The sequence below is a fragment of the Thamnophis sirtalis genome, unplaced genomic scaffold, assembly GCF_051295495.1.
Source record: "Thamnophis sirtalis isolate CommonGarterSnake01/CBP01778 unplaced genomic scaffold, rThaSir2_p1.2 scaffold_10, whole genome shotgun sequence".
Lineage (NCBI taxonomy): Eukaryota > Metazoa > Chordata > Lepidosauria > Squamata > Natricidae > Thamnophis > Thamnophis sirtalis.
Window position 1 is genome coordinate 11,980,035 of NW_028261390.1, and position 21,163 is coordinate 12,001,197.

At 41.4% G+C, this 21,163-nt stretch overlaps 1 protein-coding gene across 5 annotated transcripts in view; it reads left to right on the forward strand.

Annotated features, from left to right (window-relative positions):
- Window positions 1-21,163, forward strand: part of AFF1 (ALF transcription elongation factor 1) — a 172,839-nt gene that overhangs the window by 95,659 nt on the left and 56,017 nt on the right. The gene's annotated exons all lie outside the window — the stretch shown is intronic.

A 21,163-nucleotide genomic window follows, 5' to 3' on the forward strand; every position in this document is an offset into this window, starting at 1 on the left:
GTCATTTGGCCGGCATGACTAAATGCGGAAGACACACGGAACGCTGTTACCTTCCTACCAAAGTGGTTCCTATTTTTCTACTTGCATGTTTTATGTGCTTTTGAACGGCTACATTGGCAGAAGCTGGGAGCTCACCCCATTATGCAGTGCTAGGGATTCAAACCACCGAACTGCCGACCTTTCGATCAACAAGCTCAGCATCTTAGCCACTGAGCCACTGCATCTCTTAGTCGAGGTCTAACTGTATATATATCATTGTCATTCTCTTTTATCTTTAGTAGTACATGCAGGATTTAGTTTTGGACTCTCCTGTTTCTCTTGGCATTCATCTAATGTAACATTTCTCAATCATAGCAACTTTAAAATGTGTGCACTTTTACTCTCAGAATTCTGGGAGTGGGAGTCCAAACATCTTAAAATTGCTAAGATTGGGAAAAACTGCTTTAAAGAGTGGAGGAGCAGTGAAGGCCAATTGGTTTTCAGGTAGAACATCATTTTAATTAAAAAGAATGCCAATTGTATTTTTAGTATTGCTTCCCCCCCCCCCCCCCTTAGCATTCTGCTTGAGGGTTTTTTAAAAGTACTTGGTGGCTTTTAATGGGTAGACCTTTTTTTCTTTGATCAATCAATCAGGATTGTAAAAGAAAATCTGGTTATCAAATGTGATGTAATCTGTCCCTGTTGGTTGAGACTGATATTTGTATCATCATCATCCTAATATCATTCTAGCAAGTTTAGAAATTTGGAACTTGCTGTGAACTCCTTCAGAGTCCCTGTTGCGACACTGCTACCAAATACTTGGAGTCATGTGGCAGTACCAAAAGATTTTATAAGAGATGGCAATGTGTAAATCCCTGACTTACAACAGTTCATTTAGCGACTCTTCGAAGTTACAACAGCGCTGAAAAAAGTGACTTCCAACCAGTGGTGGAATTCAATTTTTTTACTACCAGTTCTGTGGGCGTGCCTTGGTGGACGTTGCATGGCTTGGTGGGTGTGGCAGGGGAAGGATACTGTAAAATCCCCATTCCCTCCCGATTAGCTGGGACTCGGGAGGCAGAAAATAGAAGGGGGCAGGGCCAGTCAGAGGTGGTATTTACCGGTTCTCCGAACTACTCAAATCTCTGCTACTGGTTCTCCAGAACTGGCCAGAACCTGCTGAACCTTTTTCACACCTATGACCATTGCAGCATCCCCATAGTCATATGATCAAAATTTGGATGCTTAGCAATTGGCTCATATTTAAAATGGTTGCCATGTCCAGGGGTCATGTGATCACCTTCTGACAAGCAAAGTTAATGGGGAAGATTCACTTAACAATGATAGTAATGTAACAATTGTTGTGATTCAGTTATCAACTGTGGCAAAAAAAAAATCATGAAATGAGGCAAAATGTACTTAACAAATGTTTTACTCAGCAACAGAAATGTTGGGCTCAATTGTGGTTATAAGTTGAGGATTACCTGTACTATTTTTCCTTTGATCTCATTTATTTTTTTGGATACTTAAATATCGTATTTCTCAGAGTATAAGACGCACCTTTTTCCCTGAAAAAAGAGCGTGTAAATCTGGGTGCGTCTTATACACTGAATACAGTATTTTTAGACTCCTGAAACCCTGCCCCCTTTGCAAAAATGGCTGTGCACAGCCTTTAGGAGGCTTCCAGAGTGCTCCTGGGGGCTAGGGAGGGCAAAAATGAGCCAAAAACAGGGAAGTTTTTGCTTGTTTTTGCCCTCCCCAGCCCTCAGGAGCTCTCTACAAGCCTCCTAAAGGCTATGCATGTCCCTTTTTTGGATCAAAAACGGGTCCGTTTTCACAAAAAACAGCCATTTTGGGGAGATCTGCAGAGTGCAAAAATTATTTTAAAAAATTTGCCTCTTCAAAATCTTGATGTGCCTTATCATCCGGTGTGGCTTATACTCTGAAAAATACAGTAATTATTTGTATATTTATTTACTAGAGATTGGGAGAATGCTCTGAATTTTGCAGCTCTTCTTGACCAAACTATAGAAGCCAATAAATTTATGTCTGCATCTAAAAGAGCTAAAATTAACGTCATTCTATAGCATTTCTACATTAATTAGCAAAGCAATAGCTGGAGAATACCATTTGATTGGCATAGCATGTAAGCCAAAACTAGAGTTGATCCTAGCTCTTTTGAAGGGCATGATTTGTTAACCTCCTGCAGCTATTTTGCTATGCCCTTATTTATATAGCTATATCCCTAAGAGTTCATAGCCTTCCTCCAGTCTGTTGTTTTTATTCACGCAAAAGAGGGGAAATTTAATAACCATTTATTTTCCTGCCTAGTGTTCCTGTTTATTTTTGTAATGAAAAAAAAATACAGAAAGTAAGATGTTCTAAATAAGAAAACAAACCAACTTTATTGAGAGGGGGGGGAGAAAGAAAGAAAGAAAGAAAGAAAGAAAGAAAGAAAGAAAGAAAGAAAGAAAGAAGAAAGCGGGAAGGAAAAAGAAGAGAGAAAAAGAAAAAGGAAGGTAGAGTGGGAGGGAGAGAACTGAAAGAGAGAGAGAACTGAAAGTCCAAACTAAATCCTAGCTTAAATGTATTTTCCTTTCGGTTTAAGGCAGGCATTGTGATTTTGTAAAAAGCTAGTCTTGGCTGGTTTAAAGGTTTCATAACTCACCTTGCGTGTTCCAAATCCCAATGCACATTCATTCCATTTAGCAGACTTGGGGAGGAGAGACAGTTGAAAAAGCTGCTTTGATTCCTCAGAATGAATGCAATTTCACTATTTCACATCTAAGAGTCTCTTCTCCTCCCACATCTGCAAAACACCAAGTATTCCATCAGGCATTAAATATTCTTAATATTGTCAAAAGTTATTTGCTGCTAACTCAGAAAGAAGGGATATGGATGTCAATTTATGACTGGATGTTACAATAGCAAGAATCCCAGCTATCTTTAGCTGAGTCTTATTTTGCGCATACAATTTCCTCAGAGTCTAAATACCTACATGTTTTTTCCCTCTTTTCTTAAGCTGCCAGATCTTCCTGCTTAGTTACAGCTTGGTGTTTATCTGTGCAACAAACACAGCTTAAATACTTTATCCTTTGGGTTGGAAAACCTTTACAGTAAGTCTTTGACTTGCAACCACAATTTGAGCCTAAAGTTTCTGTTGCTAAGTGAGGGATTTGTTATGCGAGTTTTGCCTCATTTTACGCCTTTTTCTTGCCACAGTTGTTAAGTGAATCACTGCAGTGGTTAAGTTAGTAACCCGGTTGTTAATCGAACCTGGCTTCCCCATTGACTTTGCTTGTCAGAAGGTTGCAAAAGGGAATCACATGACCCAGGGACAGGAGAACCGTCATAAATGTGAGTCAGTTGCCAAGCAGCTGGATTTTGATCACGTGAGCATGAGGATGCCACAATGGTTGTAAGTGTGAAAAACGGTCATAATTCCCTTTTCCAGTTCCATTGTAACTTTGAATGGTCATTAAATGAACTGTTGTAAATCAAGGACTACCCCAATTCTTCCTAGCTATCCCGGCATTACTCAATTTTCTAAAAACAGTACTTGTTTTCAGTTAAGTTCCAGTGCATCTTTGTATGTGTGCTTCTTCAAATGCTTTGACAAATTATGTGCAGAAAGCAAACAAAAAAAGAAAAGAAAAACCTAAATATTTCATTTCCTATTTACAAGCAAGTGAATAGGTTTCATTTTTGCAAGCTGTTTCCTCTAATATGTGCTGGTGCACAAAGTACTGTACACATATTTTTTTGTTAGTCATATACGTGCTTCGTTTTATTTTTAATTGGAAAACAGCATTGCAGAAATTATGGACGTTGTTTACCTTGGATGACTATCTGTTCATTTGTTTCTGCCTTCTTTCCACCTCTTGAGATAAAAATGGAGTTGAAAAAAAAAATAAGATAATGCCTGTTAAAAACTTCCACCATGAATACCATCTTTAATCAAGACTACTGTGGATGAATCACTGTTCCCAGGTTTTTGTGGTGTCAACAAAGCTGGAAACGTGCAGGCAAGATTTCTGTTTTCTGTCTTTGGTCAATCTAATTATTCTTGAGACTGCTTAATCTCACCTCCCATCTGTTGTTAATAATCAACTAAAGTAGCTGCTGTGTTGGGCCCAACAATTTTGAATCTTGTTTCTCTTGCAAGTTGATTTTAATAGCGCAAGTTCAGACTATTATTTCACCTAGGTTACTCAGCCTAGGCTTCTTAGCTTTTAGGCTCTTTCAGGCTCTCTTTATAGTTTTCTTTGTTAACGTGGAGCTTTAAGCCACTCGATCCCATCACATGACATATCGTGGCGTATAGTGACATTGTTTGCCTTTGTGGTGTTGGTGTCAAGGCCTAGTGCAGGAGCTGGGGTGGGCAAGGTCTGCACATGATGCATCCGGCTCATGGGCCGCCAGTTTGATACTCCATGGTATTGGACCTGGGTACTTGAGAGACCGCCTGCTGCCAATTACCTCCCAAAGACCCATTAGATCGCACAGGGCCGGCCTCCTCTGGGTTCCATCCACCAGCCAATGCCATCTGGCTAGGACCCGGGGGAGGGCCTTCTCTGTTGCAGCTCTGGCCCTTTGGAACGAACTCCCCGCGGAGATTTGGACCCTCACCTCTCTCCCTGCTTTCCGAAAAGCCGTTAAAACCTGGCTGTGTCGGCAGGCCTGGGGTTGATGAGCTCCCCTCCCCTCTCGACAGGTGTGGTTGTTGGTCATTTTAATATGTTTATTTTGTACTTGTATGTTTCCCCTTCCCGTTTAAGTTGTTCGCTGCCCTGAGTCCCTTTTAGGGAATAGGGCGGCATATAAATAAAATAAAACTTAAACTTAACTCCTGCACCAGGCCTTGGCATCAACATTTTTATTTTTGGTGATACTGACATCATTGTGATTACATTCTCCTAATACCTAAGACGAGGGGACGGTATTTAGTAGTCTCCCTGTGTCTACTCAAATGCCCCTTCGTCTCAATCAATATGTCCAAGAGCAAGAGATTATGAGAGTTGCAATCCAACATCTGAAGAACTTTCAACATAAAGCAATGACTTTATACATACTTTTTGGGCTTTTTGTGACATAGCCCTGAATTACTTTGGCATATGGAACCTGATAGGTTTCCTTTCACCAGGAGTAGTGTGTGATTCTTAGCAATGGCTGCTCCATGAATGAGTTTGATTGCCTTGGCTTCCATGCACCTCCTCCATGGTAATCATCTAGTTGCTATGAAGACTACTGAATCATGTCCCCATGCCTTCTCACATGCTTTCTCGTTCGTACCATTTTTTTCTCCACTCCCTCCTTTTGGTTACCTTTCTCCTTCCTCCAAAACCATTCCTCATGAGATGTACCCTACCATAGGTATTCTAACGATAACCAAGTTTCTCCTGTTCACCAATCCTTTTAATGAGGATTGCTGGGCTGGGTAAAAAAAATGCTTTTGAGATCATTATGATTGGGAATGATTGGGAGTAGCTGCTTTATAGATGGAGGCCAGTTAACATCCCTTTAATGTTTTTATGTTTAGTTTTTATATTTAGCGAAGGGCATGGTTTTTTTGGATCCTTTCCAAGGTTAAATGTTTTATGTATGTAGTATATATTGAATACAGATGATGTTTCAATTCAGAGAGAGCAGTGGGATGTTTTGCAGATAGGAAGCAACACCTGAAACAAAGAGAAAGTCTGGAATCATCAGTCGTTAAGGGCAATTATCTCCAGATATTAAAGAGAACCACTGGAGACTGTGGAGGTTGAAAACATTTGCACGATGTAATGCTTAGCAGTTGCAGGAAGCACCTCAAAATTCTAGATGATAGTTGTCCTACAAATCATTTCTGCTGGTACAGAAATAATAGGTGTGTTGCCCATCTTCAGGAATTGAATTATAAAAATCCATCTTCAATAGAGTGAAACTATATTATTAGTTTTTTTTAAAAATGTGTTGAGTTTAACTTTGCTACATGAACATGTCCATGCTATTTACTCGGCAACGGCACAGATATTGCTTGATATTGACTTCTACAATGTTTTTAAGGTGGTTCAGTGGCTAAGCTGCTGAGCTTGTCAATCAGAAAGGTCGACAGTTTTGGCAGTTCGAATCCCTAGCTCCGCGTAACGGAGTGAGCTCCCGTTACTTGTCCCAGTTTCTGCCAACCTAGCAGTTCGAAGGCATGTAAAAATGCAAGTAGAAAAATAGGGACCCCCTTGATGGGAAGGTAACAGCGTTCTGTGCGCCTTTGCTCATGCCGGCCATATGACCACGGAGACGTCTTCGGACAGCGCTGGCTCTTTGGCTTTGAAACGGAGATGAGCATTGCACCGCTGCGTAGAGTCGGGAACGACTAGCATGAATGTGCGAGGGGAACCTTACCTTTAACTTAGAATGTTGTTGGCATCTCGGTCTAGACTGTAGCCCTAGTTTCCTGATTGTCTCCCACCAAAACAGTAATCCTACCTAGGGTTTTTTCTTTCTTTTTTTTCCAAAAGGAGGCAAGGTACTGCCACCTACTGTGAGAGATCTGGATCTCTTAAAATATCCAGTACCTGGATATTCTTAAAATCAATTACGCAACTGAAGTATTCCACTACTTCACTAATCTTCACACCCCAATTAAATTGAGGTGTTTCATATCCAAGTGCAGGTTGTTTTTAATTAGTTGTTTTGAGTAGACACAAGTAGAATGGCATTAGAATACTACTGGATATGCTTGGGCTGGAATTGCAGAGTTTTGGGCTGATGCTGAAAAATCTTGAGTTCTATATTCTATTGTATTAAAACATCATAACTGCTTTTAAGTGAGTACATTTGATTTCTTCTTATACCTAGATTTTGGTCCCGATACATAATCTGTATATGGTGGTGGCTCTTTCTACCTTTGTACTTTTTGGACTGATGGAAACCAGGGTTGAGGGACTGTAGGTTCTCAACCTTGGCCACTTGAAGATACATGGACTTCAACTCCCAGAATTCCCCATTTTCACCAGGCCAACACTGGTATAAACCATTGGGATGAACAATGTTTTTGTGTCCATATACTTTTGATAGAGGACGCGGTGGCTCAGTGGCTAAGACTCTGAACTTGTCAATCAGAAAGGTTGGCAGTTCAGAGGTTCGAATCCCTAGCACCGCATAACGGAGTGAGCTCCCGTTACTTGTCCAGCTTTTGCCAACCTAGTAATTTGAAAGCACATAAAAATGCAAGTAGAAAAATAGGGACCACTTTGGAAGGTAGCGTTCTGTGCACCTTCGGCGTTTAGTCATGCTGGCCACATGACCATGGAGATGTCTTCGGACAGCGCTGGCTCTTCGGCTTTGAAACGGATATAAGCACCGCCCTCTAGAGTCGAGAATGACTAGCACATATGCCATTACCTTTACCTTACTTTTGATAGAGTTTTGTCAGGTGCGCCCAACTTTCTTGAATGATGGTTTCCTGAACTGGAATTTTCAGCTGCACCTCCAGAAAGGTTCCATATGCCTGAATTTCTTTTAGTTCTGCAATCCAACCATCAAGTGGGATGTTTAGTTTCAGTGACAGAGGCATTATTATAGTGAATCTTTAAGGTTAGAATTTGAGTGGCATAGTAATGCTTAAGCCTATTGTTCAATTAATCAGAATCCTGTATCTTAATAGGTCAATAAAGAACTTGTTATTCTACACATCTCTGTTGCGCCTTATCTAAAGTGTGACAGCATCAACTGTGCAATTAGATTAGCAGATTTGGGCAGATTTGACTAACTAATTTGAAAATATACTCTAGTTTGTTTTTATATTTATATAAACAGATTATATTACCTTCCATTTTACTAACTGCGCAGTGAACAAAAGAGTAAACTGAAAAACAACAGAAAAGCCACTTAATTGAAAAGAAATTACAGCCTTAATCCATTGTGCCAGAGATAAACAATTTTCTTGAAACTCACAATTATTATATCAAAGGGGGGAAAAATCAATGTTGTGAATATTTCACCTGTACTGAGTCTCTCCTCAGATCTTTATCCTCCCCTGTTTTTTTTGTTTTAGTTTTAAATACATCATTTTTATGTTCCAAAACATACAACTACCAAATCTGGAGCTTTAAACCCCAAATAGATATTAATCAGAGTTCTTTTTGAAATATTTTATCAGAGGCCTTGAATTGTAGACTGCGCTAAATGATCTGTCACTGGGTCAGAAAAATGTGTAAAATTCCGAAAAGAATGTTTTGCTTTTCTCCAGACATGTATTTCGGAAGTACACAACGCAGCCATTGTTTTAAAAAGCATGCCCCTTTGAAATAGCTGAGGAGAACAGTCATGCAGTGTTCCTTTGAAAAAGGGGAAGCGAGAACTCCCTGGAAATTTCTTCCCTCCCATTTCAACCCAATTACCCCTAACTTCCCAGGCAGAGGGGGGGTGGGGTGGGGAGAGAAATGACCTTCCCATTTGCAAGTGAAAGAAGAGTGCTGAGCTTGCATTAATTCTTGCCAACACTCTTAACTGGGAGCTATGTATAATCATTAGCTTCGTTAATCCTATCAAGTCTTTCTGACAGCCAATTTGCCTGTATCACTACTTCCTCTTTTAAGAGATTTAAGGGCGCCTTGGGCAAAATCTAAGTTTGCAAAAGAAGGTGCAGCATCTCATCTCTGGTCTTTCTGAACCCAAAAGGCAAGTGTCTGTGAGTCCACTTAATTTCCAGAGTGTATGGCAAGGATGGGGAACTACCTGTGGCCCTTTTATGACTTGTGGACTTCAACACTCAGAATTCCTGAGCCAGCCATACATACAGGCTGTGTACAGGCTCAGGAATTCTGGGATCTGAAGTCCACAAGTCATAAAAGGGCCATAGGTACCGTATTTTTCCCGGAGTATAAGATGTGTACCAAGATTTTGAAGTGGCAAATTTAAAAAAAAGTTTTTGTACTCTGCAGATCTCCCAAAAACGGCCCATTTTTCGCCATAATGGGCCCTGTTTTTTTTTGTCAAACAAATGGCATGCATAGCCTTTAGGAGGCTTATAGAGTGCTCCTAGGGGCTGGGCAGGGCAAAAACGAGCAAAAAATGGCCCATTTTTCACCTACTTTTGCCCTTCCCCGCCCCCAGGAGCACTCTGGAAGCCTCCTAAAGGCTATGCATGGCCATTTTTGCAAAGGGAGCAGGGTTTTGGGAGGCTGAAAATGCTGTATTCAGTGTATAAGACACACCCAGATTTTCAGCCTTTTTTTTTGAGAGAGAGAGAAAAAGGTGCGTCTTATATTCCGAAAAATATGGTAGTTTTCCGTCTTTGACTTATGGAAAGGTTATGGCTATTGTGAGGCCCTTGTTCACAATCTCCTCACCTTTGACAGTGTCAAACTGTGACAGCGTGGAGGCTCACTTTCAACATGAGATAAGATTTGGTTGTTATGTGCCTGATCAAAACCAAGCCTCTGTGGTGGAAATAATGTCTGGCTTGCTGGTTGAGGTGCCTTGTGGCATAAGTTGTCCGATTAGGACATGCTGCGTGTGTTTTGAATTGGAACGAAAATGTTCAGTGACGCGACACATTATGCTTCATTTAAGGTGACAGAGATACGTTGGAGCATGCTGACTTTTAATTTAGGGCCACATATATGCAGGAAAAGAGTGTGGTTGTTTAGTATCTTCTAACAACAGGCTTACAAGCTCCAAAAGATAGACATTCTGGGCTAAGCAAACCAGGGTGCATGCTGATAAAGGTAGCTCCACATTTTGAAGTGCGATTCATCAAAACTGCATAAGGAGATGCCTCAGGGCTGTACTGTACTGTTCACTGCACTGCAGCTCATAACTTTTTACTACTCTGAGAAGGAGCCAGCTGGCTTCTACGTCTGTGTTCTCAGTCTTTGAACCCCTCTTTTTTCCAGTATAACTGAAGCCAGGAAGGATAATAGAAACAAGTATGTGTGTTGTGTGTTTGTGTGCGTTTTTGCTTGTATTTCAAATCTTCATGCCGGGTTCCATTTTGTTTTTCCTTCCATTATCGCATTCTTGAGTTGGAGAATAAATGGCACAAATGGCTGGAGAATCACTTTCCCAAGCAATTGCAATGGTGATAACAGAATAGCAGATTTGGAAGGGACCTTGGAGGTCTTCTAGTCCAACCCCCTGCTCAGGCAGGAAACCCTATGCCATTTCAGACAAATAGCTGTCCAATCTCTTCTTAAAAACCTCCATTGTTGGAGCACCCACAACGTTTGGAGGCAAGTCATTCCACTGGTTGATTGTTCTCACTGTTAGGGGTTTTTTCCTTAGTTTTAGGTTACTTCTCTTCTTCAGGCACTTTGGCGAATAGGTTGACCCGCTCTTCTTTGTGGCAGACCATCAAGTATTGGAGCACTGCTATCATGTCATCCCTAGTTCTTCTTTTCATTAAACTTGACATTCCGAATTTCTGCAACTGTTCTTCGTATGTTTTAGCCTCCAGTCCTCTAATCTTCTTTGTTATTCTTTTCTGCACTTTTTCTAAAGCCTCAACATCAATTTTTTATATCATGGTGACCAGAGGTGAAAATTTTTAGCAACCGATTCTCTGCCTGGTTGCTGGGTGGGTGTAGCCATAGTGGGAGTGGCCTACTCAGCCTTCTACACCACGAGGTTTGAGGGGGGGTGTGTGTTTCACCTTACCCAGGCTCTGGAGGCCCTCCAGAGGCAGGAAACAAGCCCATTTCCCAACTTCTGGAACTTTCGGGAGACCATTTTTCATCTTCCCCAGATCCAGAGAATTTCCCCGTGCCTCTGGGAGGGCAAAAAAGACCTCCCTCAGGGTACGAAGACTGGAAACAGACCCACTTCTGGAACTTCAAGGAGGCCCATTTTTCGCCATCCCAGAGCATCCTCATGGGCCCTGCACTTACCTGGCCTCCAAAATGGAGAGCATGGAGACTCCTAGGAGGGGAGGGGCACGATGGGCGGGGCCAGCCAGTCCTTTCAACTACTCGTTTGGCGAACCAGATGTAAAATTAGTATCCGGTTTGTCTGAACCGGGTGAATCCCACCCTGGTGGGACCAAAACTGGATGCAGTATTCCAAGTGTGATCTTAGGATGGTGGGGGTGGGGCGGGGCAGAGAATTAGGCTGGTAAAGGAGGAAGGAACAGTCCTACTGAAATTATAGAGATGAGTCGGGCTGCATTTTGCTAAGATAGATGTGCTGCAAGATATTATCTTCTCTGTTCAATACAAGGTTGAAATCAGGCAGTCAATTCAATTCAATTCATACAGTCTGCCATTCCGTGAATTTTAGCTTTTAAATAAATAGCTAAAACCTGTATTTTGGTATAAAATTAGCATTCAGTATGCTATCTGTTGAAATTGAAAGTGTACGCTTTTCCAGACTTGTCTAAACAGATATAGGATCAAATCTTTAAGTAATCACCTGTTTTCCTAACAATTATTGTAAAACAAACATTTCCCATATTTGACCATAATGGGAAACTGCAAATGCAAACATTAAGCTTCCTTTCCACACTTGTCAAGAAATGCAGTAAGAAAGTGATGTCAGGAAAGTGATGGGTGAGCAAACAAACTATCAGGGACCATGCTTGCCTGTAGTCATAATGTCAAATCAAGTTTTTGCATTATATTTGTCTCAAATGAATAAAAATTAGGTGCAAAGGTCTCCACGGGCATAAGTAGCTGTGAATTATAGTTTGTCCAGCAAGCATGGTGTCAACCTATAAACAGAGTTCATGTATTTTGAATAATGACAGCTGGCTGACTTTGTTGTGTTTACTTAGCCATAAACCATGTTTACAAATTACCGGAGCTGAGTTCTCACAACACGCTAAGCCAAAACCAAGCGAAGTACATAAAGGCTTGGCAAGATGTAAACCCAGTTGGAGTATTTCTTAACAGTGGTTTGATGTGACATCTGAAATAAAGCTATAAATTACAGCTGTGGACAATTCTGATCATCGGAAAATAGAATCTCAAAAGAATATTAGTTTTTCTTTTCTGGATAGTGTGTATAGTGTTTTGCTTTCTGCCTTGATGGCAACATATATTATACCAACTTTACCCCAACCCAGGGCCTTCCCAGGAAAGTTGGGACAGAAGTGACGAGGAATTCTTGGAATTGTAATCTCAACACATCTGGAAGTTATAGGTTTGGGTAAATCAGATTTGTATTAACCCAATACTCATTAGCTATACTCACAGCAGCGAGTTTCTACAAGTTACACAGCTATATCATCAGTCCTTTTGACATCAAAACGTCATTACAGTAGAGGGATTTGGGTGTGGTGTGTATGTGTGTATGTGTAATATTGAATGAATTAGCTCATGGGTGGCCTACAATTATATAAAAAACAGAAATTTGAGGTTTAAAACCCATGTAGATAAGTATTTACAGCTGCTATTCTATTCATTTTTCTCAGTCTTGTATGCGTTTTGCTGTAACTTTTCTGATTTATTGTGACTGCAAAAATGAACACAAGAGGTGTGATGATTTGAAAGAAAGAGAAGTGTTTTGATGTAGTAATCCTTAAAAAAGTCAGGCAGTCCTTGGCTTACGCTCACAGTTGAACCCAAAAGTTTTGTTAAGTGAGTTTTGCCCCATTCTGCGACCTCTCTTGCCACATTTGTTAAGTGAATCACTGCAGCTGTTCAATTAGTAACATGGTTGTTAAGTGAATCTGGCTTCCCCATTGACTTGGCTAGTCAGATGGTTGCAAAAGGGGATCACATAAATACATGCCAGTTGCCAAGCATCTGAATTTTGATCTTTTGAAGATGCAATGGAGTAAGTGTGAAAAACAGTCATAAATCATTTTTCAATGCTCTTGTAACTTTGAATGGTCACTAAATGAATTATTGTAAATAATGGACTACCTAAAACAGGGATGGCTAACCTTTTTGTCCTCGCATGCCGAAAGCGTGAGTGTGTAACAGCGTGTGCATGTTCACACCCATAATGCAGTGCACCCCACCATCCTACGCATGTGCACTTGATCCCTCCGTGCCCTGTTTTGGGACCAAAATAGGGGTGTGGTGTGGGAGGCGCCACGCCCCCACGCATGTGCATGCAACCCCCCATACATGTGCACATGAACCTTGCCCCCATGGATGCAACCCAGAAATCAGGCGGCTGGCGGTAGGCACGTGTGTATGCTAGGTGAAGCTGAGCTGGGGCACGCAAACCTATGGCGCGCATGCATGCTAGGTGGAGCTGAGCTGGGGAGGTGGCTTGCGTGCCCGGAGAGGGAGGCAGCATGCGTGCCATAGGTTTGCTATCATGGACCTAAAACAAAATTCAACTCCTCTTTTAAAAGGAAGATCATTATGTACAGTGGAACTTAACCAAGTATATCAGCCAAAGATTTGAGTCAGATTAAATCAGGGATGTCAAAGTCGTGGCATCACGGCAGCGTCATGTGACGTATCACAACTTTTGTCCCCTTCTTTACACCGGGTGTGAGCGTCGCTAGCACATGACGCATCTGGCCCACGGGCTGCGAGTTTGACAGCCCTGGATTAGATGATTCTTGGGGAAATCTTAACATGTTTATTTAATTTATATATATATATATATTCCTGCTTCAGGACTAACCATAATAACAGAGAATGTTTATGTAAACAAGAAAGTATTATGCTTTTCTCTTTCCATGGTGGAATAGATTTAGGTAAAATCTTAATTCAGAAGAGAGAGTACTTCAAAAAACTCTTTCTGTATATCTTATGAAACCAGGTGATTGGTGACCTTCGCTCAAGCCTACACAAGGGTAAAGTGTAGGGTAGGCCTTCTGATCTTGCATCTCAGTGTTGGCGAACCTTTTTGGCACCGAGTGCCGAAACAGGAGCACGTGTGCACAGGGCAGGGAGCACCAGAAACTGGAAAAACAGCTTCTGTGGGAGTGCCGAAACCCAGAAGACCAGTTTCCCCGGAGTGCATGCACGTGCCGGAACTCAGAAGAGCAATGGGCGACCACTTCCGGCATACGCCATAGGTTCGCAATCACGGTTGTATCTTCTTCAAATGTGTTCTCTATAACTTTCATAAAACTTTAGTTAGGTTGAGCTAAAGAATTGTTGGGAATTGTTGTGTCAGATCTAACTTATTTGGAGAATGCAGGACTTTGGAGCTGTTTGTCCTAAGAATATAAAGGACTGATCCAAAATGACTTTGATATTAGAATTCAGTCTTCTCAGCCTGAGTTCACTCTATAGGCCGGATTCTTTTGTGTGGGTCACGTATCCTTGCTCATGTTTTGCCTGAGCCACAACAGACAGCCTATTATAAAGTGTGTGTGTGTGTGTGTGTGTTTTGTGTATATAGAACTTACTATTTCCGACAGTGGTCAGCCAAATCATCATGATATGGAGGAGTCAACAGATTGTTCTGTAGAAGTTCAGAATGTTCTATTCCTGTCCTGGAGCGGTATGTTTTACGTATATTTAAAACTTTCCCTGTTTGTTTTGGGGGATTTAATTAACGATTTGTAGCCGCCAACCAGAAGATTTGCAAATCTTAATTTCCAAAGGGGGGGGCACGGGAGGGAAATAACCAGGACATGCAAATAGACATGCATTCAATAAAAGAGTTTTTTTACATCCTGTGGGAGATCGAACTAGTTGGCCATTAAGAATGCAAAAATTCAGGGAATTAGGTTTTTGTTTGTAGCTGACATTTGTGTTCAACTACCGTATTTTTCGGACTATAAGACGCACCAGAGTATAAGGTGCACCAAGATTTTGAAGAGGCAATTTTTTTAAAAAAAGTTTTTGCACTCTGCAGACCTCCCAAAAACGCAAAAAAACTGTTTTGGGAGGTTTTCACAAAAACGGGCCCACTTTTTTTTCCTCAAAAAAAGGGCACAAATAGCCTTTAGTAGACTTGTAGAGTTCTCCTGGGGGTGGGAGCCAAAAATGAGCAAAAAACAGCCCATTTTTTGCAAAAACGGACCCATTTTTGTCAAAAAAAGGGCGTGCATAGTGTTTAGGAGAGTGAAGAGTGAAGAGTGAAATAAATAGACAATTGGCAGGTTTGGCTCTAAATTTTCTGTATTTAGCAATCAAGCACATCTACTACCCTACGCATTTAAAAACATTTAAAAACATTTAAAAATCCACATGAAAGTCATTCAACTTTCCTTTGAAAAAGAGCCTCTCAATCTCTACTGAAAATGGATTCCTTACAAAAACTACCCTGTTTCCCCGAACATAAGACCACCTGGATAATAAGCGGGCTTTTGAGCACATGCACTAAAATAAGCCCTCCCCCCGAAAATAAGCCCTCCTTGAAAATATTTAAACACATGTGCAGCCGGTCCCCGCCAACACGAGATGAGGCAAGGCCGGAGGGGGGAAAGGGCGTAGGGAACATGCCCTATGCACCCCACATGCCCTTGCCTAACAGCCGGTCCCGCAACCCTGGCCACCGCCATCCTTCTGCCATGCTAATGGCCGCCGCAAAAAGAGCGGCAGGCCTAGTGATGCGCAACACAGCAGTCAGCCATGAGGTGATCACTCTCACCGCCTCCTGCACCTCAAAAATAATAAGATCTCCCTGAAAATAAGGCCAAACATTTATTTCGGGGGTCAAAAGAAGATAAGACCCTTGTCTTATTTTCAGGGAAACACGGTTGGTATCACAACCACCACCATTTTCTGAAACGACACTTTGGAAGATAATTATAAGAGTGGCTTTGGGAGATCATCCTTTGCTTCCGATGTAAAAGAGGCCGTTAATAGCCAAGTTAAGACAATTATCGGAATGAATGTAGATTTGAAATCCAACTATAACAAAGGATTTTTCAAGGTAATCAAAATTAAAATTGGAATTTTGTTTCAAAACAAAAACCCCCACAGACTGATCACTTTGCCAACTTGCCTCCCCTGACCTGCAATATCCTTTTGATGTTTTGAGGGACTTAAGAAAACAACTGAACACGATAAGTCGTTTTCTTATCTAGCACAATTTCTTCAACCTGAGTCTTCTTCAATCTGATGCCCTTCAGATTGGCTTATACTATTTTATAATTCTAACTGGATGCGCTTAACTTCAAAATGTCTAAAACCATTTTGATGCACTTATGAAAAAAAGATTATTATGAATAATTTGCAGAGTCTTGGCTGATATATATATATATATTGCTCGCTTGCTGATCCAGAGAGGAAGGTGACTCTTGTTCTCATTTTACCAAGTACAAATAGAGACAGAGAGAGAGAGAGAGCGCAATTGAGCTAAAGGCCATCCGGAGGATTTATTGCTGACTTGTGGTTTAGCAGATAAATGCTGAGGTTCCCTTGCAGCAAGACTGACCACGTACAAAATTAAAATCTCTGCACCCTGTGATATAGTTTAGGAAAAGGTGTTGATACTGGGCATTGAACATGCAAATTCTCTGGTTGGAAAACCAGAAAATGTACCTTTAGAGTAGAGGTAGGGAACTATGGCCCCTTTATGACTGGTGGACTTTTAATTCCCAGAATTCCTAAGCCAACATGTCTGGTTCAGGAATTCTGGGAGTTGAAGTCATAAAAGGGCTGTAGTTCGTCACCCTTGCTTTAGAGTTTGTTTGTTTTTGTCCTGACGTGGAAATTGAAAAGATGGCGGAGTGTAGTTTCCTTTTTAAAATGAAGAGATGAAACCGAAGTCCCATTTACAAAAGCAAGAGAATTGTGGTGACAACGGAAACTTCTGCAGGTGAAAGTATAGGATGGGTTTGTGGACACAAATGCCTCCTCAAAGCAGAAGGAGCAAGAAAGGTTGGCCTCAGAATATCTCAGGAGCAAGGTTTTCGTTTTTGAAAATTCATTATATAAATTAAAAATGTTGAAGGAAGGAACCAAGAGAGCCTATTTTCTCCTTCCATCTAGTATTCTCCAGTTTCCATGAAAATGTTTTTCTATCTCCAGTTGGCTTCAGCTTCAGGTTGGATAAAGTATACTATGTAGTCATCACAGTTTTGTATATATATTTATAAATTAGTATGGACAAGTAGAGTGACACGGTGGCTCAGTAGCTAGGACGCTGAGCATGTCGATCAGGAAGATCGGCAGTTCGAATCCCTAGCACCATGTAACAGAGTGAGCTCCCATTACTTGTCCCAGCTTCTGCCAACCTAGCAGTTCGAAAGCATGTGAAAATGCAAGTAGAAAAATAGAGACCACCTTTGGTGGGAAGGTAACAGCATTCTGTGTACCTTCGGCATTTAGTCATACCAGCCACATGACCACGGAGACGTCTTCGGACAGCGCTGGCTCTTTGGCTTTGAAACGGAGATGAGCACTGCCCCCTAGAGCCGGGAACGACTAGCACATATGTGAGAGGGGAACCTTTACCTTTACCTATGGACAAGTGTTCCTCGATTTACAACCATAACTGGAACCAGAATTTCTGTTGCTAAGCAAGGCAGATGTTAAGTGACTCGTTCCTGGTTTTATGACAATACAAATTTTAATTGTTTATGCCTATGAAGGCCTGCCATCTCTTTCCAAAGAGGCTCCTCTTTGGATATAGAAATCGGAGCCCACCATGTTGGAGAGAAAATATGCTATGTTTACATTTAACCTAGTGGTCTTGTGAAACTTGGAAATTTTGCGTGCACTTCACAGTGTTTAGTAATAGCCGTCCTTTTGCCTGTGTCACGTGCCTAATGGGCATGAAAACAAGCTCCCTTTTTTATTGACTGGTTCGGCAAGTTAATAAAAATAAAGAGAAAATGAATACATTGACTAGGAATAAAACCTTTCAGGATTGGGTCATAAAAAATCATATAAGCAATATCTTGAACTGGTTTCCTTTCTGAGCCTCCGATTTCTCCTCTGTGCTGCTTTATGGGTGTTGTAAATAGCCCTGTGTGTTTGCTGTACTCAATGAAGAGCAAAAGGAAAGACTTGTTGTTTGTTCAAGAGCACTTTGTGATATAGTGAGAATTTGCAGGCGGTATAACTGACACCGTGAAATGTTAGCCAGGTAGCCATTGGCTTGAATCTTGCCATTAGATGCGAACTCACCCACTGCTGGGTGCTATTTAGCAAGTTTCTATATCTCTAGGCCAGGGGTTCCCAACCTTTTTTTGGCCGTGCCCCACCTAAGCATCTCTAAAATCCTGATCCCTCCCCTCCCCGTGACATATAATTCATACTTTACTCAAAAAGTGAACTCTACTCTCACGGAGGAAGCCTAAAAGGCCATTACCCTTGGTTTAAACCAGGTTCAAATTGCCCCCATTAAAAAATCAAATTGTTGGGAACCACTGCTCTAGACAGAAATTTGGATTAAGGTTATATAGTAATAAGTGGTTTCTTGATTTTCTTTATCTGATTTGAAAAAAAACACCATCCACTTTAATTCAGGGCTCGGATAATGAAGAAGAATTAGAGGAAGCCATAATTAATATCGCCCATTTCTATCTGAGCAAAATCATATCCTCACTAGTTTTCTAAAAACCATAGCAGAGAGGAAGTCTTCCTCAATCTTACTAGAGCATGTTGTAGCTCATTCTCCTGAAAATACTATTATTTATGACTGTCAAATTGACGTGCAAAGGACAAGATGTCATCCTTCCAGCCAAGCCTTCTTTCTTTCTTTTAATGGTTCCTGACTATTTGCAATTATGATGTTTGGAAATTAGAGACTGTATCAAATAAAGTATGCAATTCTTCTTTACGAACTTTCCTAACAAAAATGAAAGCTCTATGGAAGCATGCATCTGTCTCACTTTCAAGGGCGGGAAGGGGTTGCAAAAGAGAACTTGCTGAATATGTACCTCAGATAGCTTTATTAGGCTTGGAGTTCCTTGCAAGAGTCCCAAACACAATATGAAACAGTAAGTATAATCTTGCCTTGATCAAAGACTTATCTTGAGCATCCTGCCTTCCACACACTGGCTCATAAATACAGTGGATCTTTGTTTAAATATAAATCTATTCGCTATGCAATTTGGTTAAGATGGTTACTGCAGGAAACAATGCATACTTTCTCTAAAATTATAGCCCTGTGATTCTGAAATAATGTGATATTCTGACCCCTGAACTGATGAACTTTTGTGCTCCCTTCCTAGTAAAGCAAATTATTTCATTAGATGAGTCATACTCAAAAGTCCAAGTTTGAGTTCTGAGGCAATAGTGTGATCCCCCTTGAAGTTATTTACAACCTGCTGGGAAGTCTTAGACTACTGTAAAATTTGTAAATCAGTCCTACAACTTAACTTTGGTTTCTGTTGTGGCCCGCCAGCGGAGCTGGTGGCAGACTCAGATGGTGAGGAGGTTGGGGAGGAACAGTCCTGGAGTCTGGGGAAGGCTCTGATGAGTTCTCTGTGTCGGAGACAGAGATGGGTCCAGGGCCGTCTGACAATTATCAGCTATCTTTGAAGTCGGAGATCAGTGGAGGAGAAGAACAGCTGGAGCCTGTTCCTGATGTGCGCATGTGCAGAGCTGCCAGGAGAAGAGAAACGTTTAGGAACAAGGGCCGACTCGGGAGTAAATGCATAGGTGGACGGTGAATGGCCCCTCCCATAGGGAATAAAGAGGAGCAAAAGGAGAGTGAAGTTTGCAGGAGACAATTTGTTTAATTAGCGTGAAGATTTGTTTGTGACTCTCAGAGACTCCTTGCTAAGTTTTTTCTTGTACAGCATTGTGTTTGGAAGATATTGGCCTGGCAGCTCTCCAAGCCTGATAAGGTCTGTGGTTGTAAATTCACCCTCGAAAGACTGTTTTCCAGGACTTTGCTGGATGTGAACGAGAGGAATTCACATTAGCTTAATAAAAAGGGGTTTTGTCAAGACAAGGAATCTGCTTTGTGATTTTGTGAAGCCTAGGTCAGAACAGTTTCATCCATGGGAAAACGTACATTGGTACCAATAAAGGAGAACATTTGTAGCACAGGGTTGAATTGAGGGGTCCTCTTTGAGCTTGGCTGTTTTCTTGCAGGCATTTCATTATCCAAACTAAGTTTAAAAAAAAAGACTGGTCCCTGGGGAGACCTTTCATAGAATATGTCAGCTTCTGCCTTGCTGTTGCTTCAGCTGCCATGAAACGGGGAGGGAGGGCTGGTATTTGGGAGGGGTTAATTGATGTGCTGGAGGAATCTTCTAGGATGTTCGAGATGCTCGGATGGCGCATGCGTGAGAGCTTCCCGCGTTGATTAACGGCCTCGACATTCCATCTTCGTGATGCCTGTTTGAAGTTATCTCACACCTGACACTTGAAGGACTTATGATTGGCCTGGAGCTATGATCCTAAGGGGTGGAGAATGGACTATTCTATATATCAATCGCTTTCGCGCCTAATTAAGTAGACTTTGCTTCGCAACTGCTTGCTTACCATTTATAATTAGTAAAAGTACTTTGGATTTCCCAACCATGGAGTCTCTTAGTTTTCTTTCCTGATTATGTAATGGAGTGATGCTGACAGAATAGCTGACCTGGTATGAAGACATGGAATGCTTTCATTAATAATTTGTGATAAATAATGCACATAATGATAAGAAAACGGAAAGTTAATGTTCATCTAATATTGAATTATTAAGAAGATGGAAGACTGAGGAAACACATGCAAAAGAGTAAGGGACAGGATGAAGAAAGGGAGAATATAGTAGATGAAAGGTGCAGAGTTTGTGTGTTGGGGTGGAGTCGGGTGGGGTGAGGAGTTTATACACCAGGTGTGTCAAACTCACGTCATCACATCGTCATCCTGTGATGTATCGTGATTTCCCTCCACTTTGCTAAACTGGGGTGGGCGTGGCCAGCACGTGATGCATGCGGGCTGCAGGTTTGACACCCCTACTCTACACAGTCCAGCGAATTACGGGTTATACTGAAGTTGTGAACAACGGAGGAGATGAGAGAGGTCAGGTCCCCAGAAGACTAAAGATGTGGGAGGACTCCTCTAAATGTTCATATTGGTTCACAAGTTTCTCACCAACGTTTTGGTTTTAGATTTCTCGTTATTGCTAGATTAACTCTGGTACTTTACACAGTGCTTAATTATGAATGTTATTTCTTAAAGATTTCCCTTCCCCCCTCCCCTTAATTTTAAGCAGTTGTCTTAAGCACTTGCCTTCTGTTTGAAGAAGCTTGACTCTAGTTGCCTGTTGGAAGCTAAAACATGTTGGAATAATACGCTGGAATCATGCCGAGACTTGCCTTATTCTCAGTACTGTGTAGATGAAAATTACTTCCCTCTGAAGGCTGGAGCATTTAAGCATGTGTGTAATGGACGGAGGT